Here is a 12021-nt window from a genome sequence, read left to right as displayed (position 1 = left end):
TTTCTTTGTTCTGGGCAGGGTGCTCATCCCGAGGGTGGAGGGGACGGAGTATTCGGCCATAGCCGCTTTGGACCACGCCCCGCACCGGGTGGAAATGGGGCTGGGAGAGGAGTGGGACCAACGCCCGCTGTGGCGGCTGGATGTGGGACTGCTAGCAGATGAGGTGGTGTGTGGGAAGGTGAGGGGGTGTATCGAAAGGTACTTGGAGGCCAACGACAGCGGGGAGGTGCGAGTGGGGGTGGTATGGGAGTCGTTGAAGGCGGTGATCAGGGGAGAGCTAATCTCCATCAGGGTTCATAGGGAGAAGCAGAGGGCATGGAAAGGGAGAGGTTAGTGGGGGAGATTTTGAGAGTGGACAGTAGATACGCAGAGGCCCCGGAGGAAAGATTACTTGGGGAAAGACGACGGCTCCAGACAGAGTTTGACCTGTTGACCATGGGGAAGGCGGAGGCACAGTGGAGGAAGGCGCAGGGGGCAACCTATGAGTACAGGGAAAAGGCTAGTCGGATGCTGGCACACCAGCTCCGTAAGAGGACGGCAGCGAGGGAAATAGGGGGAATCAAAGATGGAAGGGGAGCCACGGTTCGGAGTGTAACGAAAATAAACAAGGTACTCAAGGCCTTCTATCAAGAGCTGTACAGATCCCAGCCCCCGGGGGGGAAGAGGGGATGAGACGATTCCTAGACCAACTGAGGTCCCCGAGGGTGGAGGAGCAAGAGGTGGCTGGTTTGGGGGCACCAATCGGGTTGGAGGAGCTGAGCAAAGGTTTGGGGAGTATGCAGGCGGGGAAGGCCCCGGGGCCGGATGGGTTCCCGGTGGAGTTCTACAGAAAGTACGTAGACCTGTTGGCCCCGCTACTAGTGAGGACCTTTAACGAGGCAAGAGAGGAGGGGACCCTGCCCCCGACAATGTCGGAGGCGACAATTTCCTTGATTCTAATGCGAGACAAGGACCCACTGCAATGTGGATCGTACCGGCCGATCTCGCTCCTCAATGTGGACGCTAAGTTATTGGCAAAAGTGCTGGCCACGAGGATTGTGTCCTGGGGGTGATACATGAGGACCAGACGGGATTCGTAAAGGGCAGGCAATTAAACACTAATGTGCGGCGGCTCTTAAACGTGATAATGATGCCATCGAAGGAGGGAGAGGCGGAGATAGTGGCAGCTATGGACGCGGAAAAGGCCTTTGACCGAGTAGAGTGGGAGTACCTCTGGGAGGTGTTGCGTAGGTTTGGGCTCAGGGGAGGGTTTATCAGCTGGGTTAAGCTCCTTTACAGAGCCCCGGGGGCGAGTGTAGTTACGAACCGGCAGAGGTCGGAGTACTTTCGGCTGTACCGAGGAACGAGGCAGGGGTGCCCCCTGTTGGTTGCATTGGCGATTGAACCCTTGGCCATATCACTGAGGGAGTCTAATAAATGGAGGGGGGTGGTCCGAGGGGAAGAAGAGCATCGGGTGTGACTATACGCGGATGACTGTTGCTGTACGTGGCGGACCCAATGGAGGGGATGGTGGAGGTAATACAGACTCTTAGGGAGTTTGGGGAGTTCTCGGGCTATAAGCTCAATGTAGGGAAGAGTGAGCTTTTTGTATTATAGGCAGGGGACCAAGAAAGAGGGATAGGGGACCTACCGCTGAGGAGGGCGGTGGGGAGTTTTCGGTATCTGGGGATCCAGATAACCAGGAGTTGGGGGGCCCTGCATAAACTGAATCTGACGAGGTTGGTGGACCAAATGGAGGAGGACTTCAAAAGATGGGACATGTTACTGCTCTCGCTGGCGGGTAGAGTGCGGTCGGTCAAAATGGTGGTCCTTCCGAGGTTTTGTTTGTGTTTCAGTGCCTTCCCATCGTGATCACCAAGGGCTTTTTCAAGAGAGTAAGTAGGAGTATTATGGGGTTTGTGTGGGCAAATAAGACCCCGAGGGTAAGGAGAGGGTTCCTGGAACGCAGTAGGGACCGAGGATGGTTGGCGCTGCCAAACCTAGGGAGCTACTACTGGGCAGAAAATGTGGCGATGATCCGCAAGTGGGTTATGGAGGGAGAGGGGGCGGCATGGAAGAGGATGGAGATGGCATCCTGTAAAGGAACGAGCTTGGGGGCGTTGGTGACGGCACCGCTGCCGTTCTCGCCAGCAAAGGATACCACGAGTCCGATGGTGGCGGCAACGTTAAGGATCTGGGGCCAGTGGAGACGGCACAGGGTGCAGTGGGAGCCTCGGTGTGGTCCCCGATCAGGGGTAACCACCGGTTCACCCCGGGGAAGATGGACGGGGGGTTCCAGGGCTGGCATCGGGCGGCGATTAGAAGAATGGAATTAGAAGACCTGTTCATTGACGGGACATTTGCGAGCCTAGGGGCACTGGAGGAGAAGTTTGAGTTACCCCCGGGAAATGCATTTAGATATATGCAGGTGAGGGCTTTTGTGAGGCGACAGGTCAGGGAATTCCCGTTGCTCCCGGCACAAGAAATTCAAGACAGGGTGATCTCGGGGGTATGAGTCGGGGAGGGCAAGGTTTCGGCAATACACCAAGAGATGAAAGAGGGGGAAGCGCTAGAAGAGTTGAAGGGTAAATGGGAGGAGGAGCTGGGGGAGGAGATCGAGGAAGGTTTGTGGGCTGATGCCCTGGGTAGGGTTAATTCCTCCTCCTCATGTGCCAGACTCAGCCTGATACAATTTAAGGTGGTTCACAGAGCGCACTTGACGGGGGCGAGGTTGAGCAGGTTCTTTGGGGTAGAGGACAGATGCGGAAGGTGTACAGGGAGTCCGGCGAACCATGTCCATATGTTTTGATCATGCCCGGCACTGGAGGGGTTCTGGAGAGGAGTGGAGGGAGCAATATCTCAGGTGGTGAAAGTCCGGGTCAAGCCAAGCTGGGGGCTAGCAATATTTGGAGTAGTGGACGAGCCGGGAGTGCAGGAGGCGAAAGAGGCCGGCATTCTGGCCTTTGCGTCCCTAGTAGCCTGGCGAAGGATCGTGCTAATGTGGAAGGAGGCGAAGCCCCCCAGCGTGGAGGCCTGGATAAACGACATGGCTGGGTTCATAAAGCTCGAGAGGATTAAGTTTGCCTTGAGAGGGTCTGCACAGGGGTTCTACAGGCGGTGGCAACCGTTCCTAGACTATCTCGCGGAGCGTTAGAGGAAGGTCGGTTAGCAACAGCAGCAACCCTGGGGGGGGGGGCGGGGAGAGGGGGGGTGGATGGGGGATTGCTTGGGGGGATGGAGGAGCAGGAGATAACATGAAGGGTTGGGGAAACTGGCACGTGCGGGAGAGAGCCAGTGTACAAAGCTATGTAAATATACCATTTTGCCATGTATATATCTTGCTCAGTGCGACTTCGCGTTATTTTGTTACGGGGGGGGGTTATTGTTTGTAAGGGGAAAAAATTGTGTTGGTAAAAAACTTTAATAAATGTTTTTTTTTTTAAACTGCGAGGTTAACAGCAGAAATGGCAGATGATTATGAATTAGTTCATAAGTCAAAGCTTGGTTTCTGACATCAGTTTCAGTCTGTGAAGGACAGAAACTGGGGACATGAGAAATACTCAAGTGGTAGAGGCAAAGGTGATCTGGTGAGAGATGATAAGGGGAGTGTACCTCAGATTAAAAAAGAAATCCAGGAGGGTAGAAAAGAAATGAAAAGTTTCAAATGTTTTCACTGTAATAAACTAGTGTCATGTGAGAGTACCTTTAAGAAATGGGTGCTTATGAAATGTACCTTGAAGAAATGGGTGTTTATCAGAGATGTCAGAGTGTGGGTGGAGCTGGTCTGTCTGTCCGCTTTTTACTTTCATTTTAGGTTGTTTGCTGTTAGGGCGTGTTTTAGTTTTGTTTTCAGTGTTGGAGCTGAAGCCAGACACAGCAGTTGTACTGTTGATCTCTCAGCCATAAAAGACTACCTCTTGGTCATTTGGTAAATTCCGAATTATGAATGTTCTTAGTAGTGCATGTAAACCGAATGTGCTTCGGTTAAAAGGTGTTTCTTTTGTCTTCTGGATGTTGTTTGGGAAGTTATTAAGGATTACTTGGTGTTGTATTCTTTGGGGGTTGTATTTGAATTGATGGTTGCTAAGATGTTCACTGTTTGTTTTAAAAAGGTTAACTTGAGTTCATAGAATAAACATTGTTTTGCTTTAAAAAATACTTTTCCATTTCTGCTGTACCACACCTGTAGAGTGGGCCGTGTGCTCCCCAAACCACAATCTATTAAAAGTTGTGGGTCAGGTGAACTCCATGCTACACTTTGGGGTTCTCTAAACCCTGGCCCCTAACATTTCAAAGTCACAGTGTTGGTGGTTGAAGAAAAGCACTGGGAAGGCTGATGTGGTAAAACAGGATAAGACAGTGGGGTTTGTTAAAGTGGTAAAGGAAAGCCCAATGGAAGTGAAGGAGATGCAAAAGATTGTACAGCCTGGTCAAAAGGTGATTGATAAGAAGGTGCCAGATCTCTTTAAAGAATTTACTTGTGTGGGTAACGTTTACTCATATGTATCAGGAGGAGCAGGTAAAGAAGTCACAATTTTAAGAGATATAGGAGCCAGTCAATCTTTAATAGTAAGAGATGAGGAGTTATGTAGTTTAGGAAGAATGTTGCCAGAAAAGGTAGTAATATGTGGAATTCAGGGTGAGAGGAGTAGTGTTCAATTATATAAGGTAAGGTTGGAAAGTCCAGTGAAGAGTGGTGAAGTGGCAGCAGGAGTAATAGAGAAACTATCTTGTCCGGGAATACAGTTTATCTTGGGTAATAATATAACTGGATCGCAGGTGGGAGTGATGCCTACTGTGGTTGATAAGCCAGTGGAAAATCACACAACTGAAGTGTTGAAGGACGAATATCCTGGGATTTTTCCGGATTGCGTAGTAACAAGGTCGCAAAGTCACAGGTTAAGACAAGAGGAGAAATCAAAGAGTGAAGATGAAGTTGAAGTGCAATTATCAGAAATGATTTTTGATCAGATGGTTGAAAAAGAAGAACAGGTGGAGGATGTGGCGGATACTTTTAGTTCAGGAAAATTGGCAACAGAAAGATGTAGAAATAAAACAAATGTATCAGAAAGCATATATGGAAGAGGAATCTGAGTGTATACCAGAGTGTTATTAGCGTAAAAGTGATGTCTTGATGTGAAAATGGAGACCTTTATACATGCAGGTGGATGAAAAGTGGGCAGAAGCTCATCAAGTAGTATTGCCGGTAGGGTATAGAAAGGAGGTGTTATGAGTTGCACATGAGGTACCAGTGGGCGGTCATTTGGGAATAAGGAAAACTCAAGCTAAAATACAAAAGCATTTTTATTGGCCTGGACTACATTAGGATGGAGTTAAATTTTGTCAATCATGTCACACATGTCAAGTGATAGGAAAAGCTCATGCAGCGATAAAACCAGCGCCTTTAATACCCATTCCACCAATTGAGGAACCTTTTACAAGGCTCCTAATTGATTGCATAGGACCACTTCCTAAAACGAAAAGTGGGAATCAATATTTTTTGACTATAATGGATGTGTCTACTAGGTTTCCAGAGGCCATTTCAGTCCATAATATTACAGCTAAAAATATTCTGGAGGAGTTACTTAAATTCTTTGCTAGATATGGACTACCCACAGAAATACAGTTGGATCAAGGATCAAATTTTACCTCAAGGTTATTCAAAGAAGTTATGGATAGCTTAGGAATAAAACAATTTATATCAACTGCGTATCATCCAGAATCGCAGGGAGCGTTAGAAAGGTGGCATCAGACATTAAAGACAATATTGTCACGATTATCAAGAGGATTGGGATAAAGGAATTCCATTCGTACTGTTTGCAACTAAGGATGCACCAAATGAGTCAACCAAATTCAGTCCTTTTGAACTAATTTTTGGTCATGAGGTAAGAGGACCACTTAAATTGATTAAGGAAAAATTGGTGAGTAAGAAATTGGGAATTACATTATTGGATTACGTGTCAAATTTTAGGGAACGATTAAATAGAGCAGGTGAATTGGCTAGACAACATTTAAAAGTTGCACAAAATGTGATGAAATGGGTAGCGGACAAGAAATCCAAAGGTCGTAGTTTTGCCAGTGGATATAAAGTTTAGTATTGTTCCCAGTGGGAGGTGAACCTTTAAAAGCAAGGTTTTGTGGACCTTATCAGATTGAAAGGAAATTAAGTTAGGTGAATTATGTGGTTAAAACGCCAGATAGAAGGAAAACTCACCAAGTGTGTCATGTGAATATGCTTAAAAGGTACTTTGAAAGGGAAGGGGAGAAAAAGGAGGAACGTTCAGTGATTCTAACTCAAAGTGATGAATCAAATCCAGATGACTGTGAATTTGACATACCTCAAATTAAATTGGAAAACGAGGATGTTCTTAAAAATTGGGGTAAATTGTTGAGTTACCTTCCAGAGGAAAAACGGACTGAACTGAAAGAGTTATTGATATCACGTGGGCAAGTTTGTTGAGATAAATTGGGAAGTACTAAAATGGCTATGCATGATGTAGATGTGGTTATTGCTGTTCCAATCATACAACATCCATATAGACTGAACCCTTTAAAATTGGCACAGGTTAACAAAGAGATTTAGAGTATGCTTAAAAATGGCATAATTGAAGTGGGTTGCAGCCAATGGAGCTCACCCATAGTGATGGTACATAAACCAGACCGTACCCAATGATTGTGTGTGGACTATAGAAAGGTTAATGCAGTTACAAGAACGGACTCTTATCCTTTCCCACGCTTGGAGGATTGCATTGAGAAAGTGGGATAATCAGCTTTTATTTCCAAACTGGTTTTACTTTAAGGTTACTGGCAGGTACCTTTACCCGAAAGGACGAAGGATGGTATATACCAATTCAAAGTTATGCCATTTGGCGTGAAAAACGCTCCAGCGCATTTCAGTGGTTAACTAACAAAGTTGTTTCAGGATTACCCAATTGTGCAGTATACATCGACGATCTGGTAATTTTCAGCCAGACATGGAAAGAACATTTAAAACATCTGATGGAGTTATTCGATTGACTTCAGGAGGCGGGTTTGGTGATAAACCTAGCCAAATGTGAATTTGGAAAAGCCCAAGTCACTTTCCTTGAGGAGTTTCCGATACCCTCAAGACGAAGGGAAAAATGTGATTTCTTGGCATGAGTGGATTTGATCGAACATTTGTGCAAATGTTTTGTAGCATGGTTGCTCCACTGATGGACATGCTGAAGAAATGTCAAAAACTTCAGTGGACAGCAGACTTTCAACAGGCATCTGACTGCCTGGAAGCTGTGATAGCCAATGCTCCTGTGTTGGAGAATTACAAGGGACTCTGATCAGATTGAACGAAAGTATCTGACTTTGAAGAGACATGCCGAGGCGTAGAGAAATGGATGGATCATGCAGAGACCTTCTTGTTCAAAGAGACTGCCACTCGAGAAGGATTCCAGTTGGAGGAAGAAGGAAAACAACTATATTATTGTACCTGTTTGCGTGTGTATCTTTTTAAATGAAAAAGTACTGAGTGCATTTCTTAAAGGATAGTGAAAAGGTGAAGAATGAAAACATCTTGAAGTTGATGGGTTTTTTTTTCTTGGGGGGAGGTGTTATGAGAATGTCGCTTTAAGAAATGTTTGGCTGCAGTGATGTCAGAGTGTGGGTGGAGCTGAGCTCTGGCTCTGCTTTTTAGTTTCACTTTGAGAAAAGCTTGGGTGTGCCTGTGTTTTTTTGGTTTCGTTTTTCAGTGTTGGAGCTGAAGCCAGACAAAGCAGGTGTACTGCTGTTCTCTCTGCCATGAAAAGACTATCTTTTGATCATTTGGTGAATTCAGAATTATAAATGTTCTCAATAGTGAATGTGAACCTGATGTGCTTCTGTTACTAGGTGTTTCTTTTGTCTTCTCGACAAAAGAAGTTATTAAGGATTTGGGAAGTTATTAAGGATTACTTCGTGTTGTATTCTTTGGGGGTTGTATTTGAATTGATGGTTGCTAAGATGTTCACTGTATGTTTTAAAAAGGTTACCTAGAGTTCATAGAATAAACATTGTTTTGCTTAAAAAATACGTTTTGATTTCTGCTGTACCACACCTGTAGAGTGGGCCGTGTGCTCCCCATGCCACAATCTATTAAAAGTTGTGGGTCAGCTGAATTCCATGATACACTTTGGGGTTCTCTAAGCCCTGGCCCATAACAGGAGGTGATGAGGTTTTCCCGTATGCGGCGGTCCAAGATCGCACGTTGGGCCGCCTGTCGTGCCAGCTTAGGCTCCACGCACGGGACTTTCTGGGAAGCATCGTCTTTCGCTTTGTCAGCTGAGGCCTGCTGTTCTTCCTCTTCATCCAACATGTCACCCCGCTGCTGCGCGGTGTTATGAAGTACGCAGCAGGCCACCATGATGCTCAAGATCATCTAGGGCTATATTGGAGTGCTCCACCAGAGTGACCCAGGCATTAGAAGCGCATCTTGAGCACACTGATGCACTGGTCCATGATGCTCCTGGTTGCTGAGTGAGTCTCATTATAACGGTTCTCCGTCTCGATCTGAGGCCTTTGCACGTGTCATTAGCCATGACCTTAGCCAGTTACCCTTGTCACTCAGTAATCCTCTGCTCTGTTAATCCTCTAGTTCCTCTGCTGAGGCACTAAATACTACCAATACCTGGTGGGCCAGCGATTGAGCTTGGCCAAGCCCATCCCATTGATGACACTGCTGGGGTGTCGGGGTTTCCTGATATGAAGGCTGGGTGGATTACCACATGACCAGAAGGCCTTAAAGCATTTTCAGGATAGTGTCAACATTTAGTGGGTCTCAACCAGGAGCATGTAAGTTGCAACGGGGGTTTTTTATGCACAATGGGAGTCTCAGGCGTGGCATCACAATCCCGAGAGTGAGACCTCGGGCGGGATTCTCCAATCCCCCCGCCGGGTCGGAGAATCCCCGGGAGGTGGCGCGAATCCCGCCCCTCCGATGCCAGCTACTGTATTCTCCGGCCCGTGAAAAAGCCCGCCGATGGGAATCGTGCCGCATGCCTTGCAGAATGGCGAGAATCGGCGCGACGCGACGGTGCCCGGGGCTGCTGCAGGTCTCCGGCTCGGATGGGCTAAAGTCCTGCCGATGTGACCACAGGTCACGCTGGCGTAAATCAAAGTAGGTTTTAAATGGCGTCAATCGTTAAACGCCGGCGAGCGAGGAGGTAGGGGTCAGCTTAGGGCGGCCGTCGGAGAGGAGACGGCATGGCCGTGGCTGTGGGGGGGGGGGGTTGCGGGTGCTGGTGGAGGATGCCCCCCAGGCCCGGGGGTGCATGCCGGTGATCAGGATCGGTGCTGAGGGGGGGGGGGGCTGGTTGAGGTTGGGGTGCAGTAGGGATCGGGGGTGCCGGGAATTGGAGTGCTGAGGAGGGGATCGGAAGTGTCGGGGATCGGAGTGCCGGACCTGGGATCGGGGTTGCCGGGCATGGGATCGGGGGTGCCGGGCAGGGGATCGGGAGTGACGGGGATGGGATTGGGAGTGCCGGGGATCGGAGTGTCGGTCGTGGGATCAGGGGTGCCGGACCTGGAATCCAGGGTGCCGGGGAGGGGATTGGGGGTTCCGGGGAGGGGATCGGGAGTGCCGGAGATGTGATCGGGGGTGCAGGGGATCGGGGTCCCGGGGGCGCGGATTTCCCTGGCCAGGTGCCAGCTGGCAACAGTGGCGACCATGCAGCCCATGGCACCTGGTTGCGGAGGGAAGTATGTGCAATGATGATATGTCGTCCACCTCCACCCCCTGCAGACCGTTATGTTTGGACAGCGATGTTGGCCACCATAGCTCTTCTACATGTTGCCCAATGGGAGCTGGAGCAGGAGCGTGCCAGAGAGGCGGTGGAGGCTGCCGCAGAGGAGCGTGCTGCAGAGGGGCAGGTGGCAGCCGCCCAGGCTGGAGGGCCTTCCGCCCCGACAGGATGATGAGGAAGAGGAGGAGGAGGAGGCGGTGGTGGTGCCATGGCGACAGAGGCGCTCGATGAAGCCCCGTTTGTACCGGCACCGCTCGTCATACCAGGACATCACGGACCGGCCATGCCGAAGGAGACTCCGGATGAGTCGAGAAACCGTCGCACATATATGTCACCTGATGGCACAAAAGGCACCGCGTGGGACTGGCGGAGGACACCCTCTACCTGTGGACGTCAAGGTGACGGTGGCCATGAACATCTGTCACGGGGTCGTTACAGTCGCCGAGTGGGGACCTATCCGGCATCTCCCAGGCATTGATGCACAGGTGCATCCGTGCAGTGACGGATGCCCTGTGCGACATCACGGACCGCTATATTCAGTTCCCTGTGGACCGCGCCCGCCAGGATGCCTGGGCAGCGGGCTTTGTTGCCGTGGCCAGGATCCCGGTGGTACAGGGGGCGATCGATGGGGTGCACGTCGCCATGCGGCCACAAGCGGATAACAGGGCCGTGTTCATGAACAGGAAAGGGTACTACTCCATGAACATTCAGGTGGTCTGTGACCACCGCATGAAGATCCTGCACATCTGCGCCCGGTACCCGGTCAGTGTACATGACTCGTTCATATTGGCCCAATTGTTCATCCTCGCCATGTTCGAGGGACACCTCCCCGGCTGAGGGGCAGAGTGCTTGGCAACAAGGGCGGTCGTGGCTGATGACGCCTACACAGAGGCCACAGACTGACGCAGAGACCCGCCACAATGATGCCCATGCAACGACCAGGGGTGTGGTCGAGAGGTGCTTTAGGCCGCTAAAGATGCGCTTTAGGTGCCTGGACCGCTCTGGAAGGGCCCTCCAGTACCCATCGGATAGGGTTGGCCGCATCGTTGTGGTCTGCAGCAGAGGGGCGATGTGCTGGAGGGTTCACAGACTGGGAGGGGGGGGGGGGGAATTGCCGAGTATGTGCAAGGACAGCACAGTACGGCACCAGCCCACTTCCCGCACCCCGCCGACCAACCACACTCACTCCGCCCACCACCCACACCCCGTCTACCACCCACACCCTGCCCACAACCGCATCACCCACATACACACCAGCCCTCCATTGCAAATCCACCTGCGGCACAATGGGCAGGGCTCACAAGCTCGCCCGTGGAAGCGGGTCTATTTCATGGCATGAAGGATGATGACAACCCGCTCTGCGATGACCTCCGGGCTCTATATTGTTAGACACTGTCTGACTCATGGCCACAGTAACACCCTCCACCTGGACCGTCCCTGCATGAGGCCTGGACACTGCAGCGCACGGTCCCGTCATCTGCCCGGGGGCGGGATGTCGAGTGTGACCTGGGGAGGGAGGGGGGGGGGGGGCACATTCACCTGAGCTCGACGTTCTATCACCCCTCACACACATACTACCGCTCAGCTCGCACCCCACCCCTGCACGCATCGGGCAGAGCACAGAGGCAGCTTCTGTAGATGTGAAAGTGATTTCAATGACAAACAGTTCATACATGTGCCCTAGCCCCTATAACTAAACTGTGCCCTGCACCCGTGCCATCTTACTCAGTGTCTAACTTTCTGGCCTTACGGGCCCGATGACTACGCCTTTGTGGTTCCCCAGACGGTACAGCAGAACTGGAGGCGGACTCCTGTGATTCCTGCCCTGTGACTAGGGTCCCCTTTGGCATCGTTTCCTGGGGCAGCCCAGCCTGGATGGGCCAGGCTGCACCTCGGGTGAGCGGGATGGTGTGCTGCCAGCCTGTTCTGCCCGTTGCCCACCAAATGCACCTGGGACGGAAGGGCGGGGGAGAAAGGGGGGAAGTCCGAGGTATCGCGGTGTTCTGGGACCTCCCCTACAGGGGGACCCGGAACGGGCCCCAGCATCTCCTCCTCCCTCGGGATGCCCGATGGCCCCCGGGCCTCTACATGGATCGGAGATGCGAACGGATCCAGCACCCAATGCACCCCTGGCACTTGACGCTGCCAGTCCTGGAGGCCCACCCTGGTATCAACAAGGGTCTGCAAGTTTGCAGCCATGGAGCTTAGGGAGTTGCCCATCCCTGCCTGCGTCTGGGCGATGCCGGCCAGCACCTGGGCAATTGCGCCGATGCCCTCAGCAATGGCCTGCTGA

The 12021-nt window shown here is 50.9% G+C and overlaps 1 protein-coding gene across 1 annotated transcript in view; it reads right to left on the bottom strand.

The window, feature by feature from the left end:
• Nucleotides 1-12021, bottom strand: part of LOC140420930 (sodium- and chloride-dependent neutral and basic amino acid transporter B(0+)-like) — a 242665-nt gene that overhangs the window by 128074 nt on the left and 102570 nt on the right. The gene's annotated exons all lie outside the window — the stretch shown is intronic.

Source organism: Scyliorhinus torazame, chromosome 5 (genome assembly GCF_047496885.1).
Source record: "Scyliorhinus torazame isolate Kashiwa2021f chromosome 5, sScyTor2.1, whole genome shotgun sequence".
Classification (NCBI taxonomy): domain Eukaryota; kingdom Metazoa; phylum Chordata; class Chondrichthyes; order Carcharhiniformes; family Scyliorhinidae; genus Scyliorhinus; species Scyliorhinus torazame.
This window is presented reverse-complemented; position numbering and strand designations above follow the sequence as displayed.